Below are 3397 nucleotides of genomic sequence, written 5' to 3' on the forward strand. Positions count from 1 at the left end.
TGCCAACAGCATCTGGTGTTCCCAGGCGGTCACCCATCCAAGTACTAACCAGACCCAACGTTGCTTAACTTCACTGATTGGACGGGAAGCGGTGTACTCAACGTGGAGAGAGAGTATATATATATATATATATATATATATATATATATATATATATATATATATATATATATATATATATATATATATATATATATATATATATATATATATATATATATATATATATATATATATATATATATATACTGCAGCGTGTCCGAAAATCTTATCATAGTTTTCGACTATGACAAAAATTATTAGATTTTGAAAAAAAAAAAAAAAAGCATGAGCGAGGACTCCTTTCAAAATTTTGTATCAAAGTTATGCCTAAGTACACTCTTATGGGAAAATATTATATATCATAGAAGAGCAGGTGGGAAAGAATGGGTTCAGACACAAACTGGATATACTTAAGGGATACTCCTGCTGTACATAAAATTACTTCATTTTTTCTGATTTCTGTAATAATTTCCTTTACACAAACATGAAATGCGGGCAAAAATTTTTAGGAGTTGTATACAGTACATACTGACAGACATACAATATTCCTATGAGAGAGAGAGAGGGGGGGGGGAATGCGCATCTCCATATAAAAACAATTGTGTAACCCCTTCAGTCCGCGGACGTCATATTTGGCTCTTTTCTCCCTGCCAGACAATTTTATTCAGTAGTCCCAGACAGGAAAGATGATTTTAAAGTTATGTATTGCCCTTCAATTAAAAAAAAAAAAAAAATCTCTCCAAAGCCATATATAATCGTTTGGATGTGGTATAAAAAATGAAACACGAGAAAATGTCAAATTGAAGGGGGTAAAAACTGTCCTTAATTAAGACAATTGAATTCTCTTAACAGCAGTTCAGATCGCATGTCCAGGCTCGCGAAATGAAGCTCTCTCTCTCTCTCTCTCTCTCTCTCTTCTTCTTCTTCCGTCGGTTCTGGGATGAAGTACAGCAATTTTCGTACCGTACCTTCCTGTCACCGCTTCTGCTCTGATACCCACCACTCACACTGGCCTCACGCGGTGTTTTGGAAGCGTAATGGAAAACTTACATTGCTACATCATTAACTGTTACTGTTTGATAATTTTCCACACAGTTTGTAAGATCATATGCGTGTAGACTTGCTGTGGTGTCAGAGTTCACCCACCTTAACAGACAAATGCATCACCTCATCACTTTGCTTGATCTTCTCCGTCTGTTTATAATTAGAGCTGATTTAGGGAGCTGAACTGTACAATGATGATTGCGTGTTGCTGCCTAGGGAACTGTTTGATTACTTTCCTTATAAGTCACGCCTAAAGTGCTTGTATTCCCGGCATCTCTTCAGTACCATATCAGTTTACCTTTACATATAGCTAGCTTAGTATTCTCTTGTGTTATTAATTCTGTCTCTGCTGAAACAGTATAAATAATGTACAAGGGAATATTAATGCATAGTATGGAAAACTCGGTACACAAGAGGCTCCAGAAAATCAGCTTCGACACATTCCCTTGAGCTAACATGCTTTCTTTATGTCTCTTCCTCAGCGATTTATTTTTGCCCATCACACTTCAGTATCGCCGTGTGTTATTGATAAAAACTAAGTAGATATTATTATGCCGAAGATATCCTGCAAGAGACACTGAGGAATAATGCGCAAAGTAAATCGCTAAGGAAGAAGCGCTAGGATGGACCTTATGCCAACTTGAATATGGTACGGTACTTAACGTTCATTCCGGTGCCCTATTTTGTATTTTATTCTTGTCTCCTGATGAGTTTATTGAGTCTAGATGAGATTTTTAGATAGATAGATAGACACAGATAGATAGATAGATAGGGCAAACTCTTCAAACTCAAGGGTTGTATACAGTCTTCATTAGCCCCTTTTAGAGCAGAGGCCATTCCAGCGTTGAAAAAAAGAGCAACAGACAAACTAATAAAGGACGTCGATTGAAGGAGTGACCCCCTGCAGTCAAGCTCACGGTGAATCATTTTGGACTATCATAAGTGCTGGTGCGGGGGGTTGCGAGAGGCGTCAGGTGGTAGAGAGTGGGACGGGCGAGGGCGGCACTCTCCTCGTTGGTCATGTTTCCCTCACTTCCTACGCCCTTACCCATTCCATCTGTGACCTCTCCGCACAGGCACCTCTTCAGCGGCGTCCAGGCGGTTGGCATGGTGAGGATCAGGACCAGGAGGATGATGCAGATGAATGACAGGGCCTTCCATACGGCAGTGTTACTCTTCCGCTCACTCAAGGCGCCACCAACTCTGCTACCTCTTGCTGTGTTGTCTGTCTGCTCTCTCGAAGCGCCACCTCTGCCACCTGTTGTTAGGACACACCCATACAGGTAAATATTATCACTCAGTCAAATACAATAAGTTCTAATGACGCCATGCTTCCTTTTAGGCAATTCCATACTGAGGTTCATTCTGATGCGGCTGATGTTATGGACTGGAAGCAAATCTGTTCCAAGGCTAATTAATTACTTTCCAACAATTGCCGGAAAGGAATAATAAGTCTAAGATGTGTAATAAGATCTATAACAAAGTGAGTGTCCCAGTATGGATCCTACTCAGTATTTCCTGCCTAAAAATGATGATTGTGTGACTAGATACCATGTTTGTAGCCACATTTCACCGTCGTGGTGGAGCCTGACAGGGTTCACGGTAGCCATCCATTTACCACTCGTCTTTTATAATAGTCTCTCTCTCTCTCTCTCTCTCTCTCTCTCTCTCTCTCTCTCTCTCTCATTAACTTCTTTATTATCTCCCATGGACGCGTCTGGACATCTTATGCAACTAGATCCAAACTTTTAAAACGAAAAAAAAAAAGAAAAGAAAAATCAGCCAATGCAATGATTAATCAAGACAATTTTGAATCCTTTGACTCCTAAAACATCCCTCAGTCGTCTGTAATCGCCTAAATAATACATAATCCATCCATAGAAGGTTTCAGGTACAAAATGATATCGAAAAGCCATATCCAAAATAATAACCAGCCATATCCAAAAATAAATTGCTAAGAAAGAGGTGCTACGGTGCCTCCTTACCTGAGAATAAGAACTGATGTCTTTATTCTCACCTGTTTGATCCACCAAGCGATTTCATTTAATAAAGAAATTACCTGTTGTATAGTGTAGTGGCTAATAGTACTAACTTTCTCCTGGAAAATCCATCCATTCATCCATCCAGCCATCAATCAGTCAGTTCATCCATCCATCTCTATCCGTCCATCCATCCATCCATCAATCAGTCAATCCATCCATCTATCCATCCAACAGTCAGTCAATCCATCCATCCATCCATCAGTCAATCCATCCATCCATCCATCCATCAGTCAGTCATTCTATCCATCCATCCATCCATCAGTCAGTGA

The 3397-nt window shown here is 39.7% G+C and overlaps 1 pseudogene; it reads right to left on the reverse strand.

Annotated features, from left to right (window-relative positions):
* On the reverse strand, nt 1–119 carry LOC145406947 (5S ribosomal RNA; annotated as a pseudogene).
* Between the last annotated feature and the right edge of the window lie 3278 nt (nt 120–3397).

Source organism: Coenobita brevimanus, chromosome 71, assembly GCF_032717465.1.
Source record: "Coenobita brevimanus isolate Jiangsu-jjx chromosome 71, ASM3271746v2, whole genome shotgun sequence".
In the NCBI taxonomy this organism is placed as follows: Eukaryota; Metazoa; Arthropoda; class Malacostraca; order Decapoda; family Coenobitidae; genus Coenobita; species Coenobita brevimanus.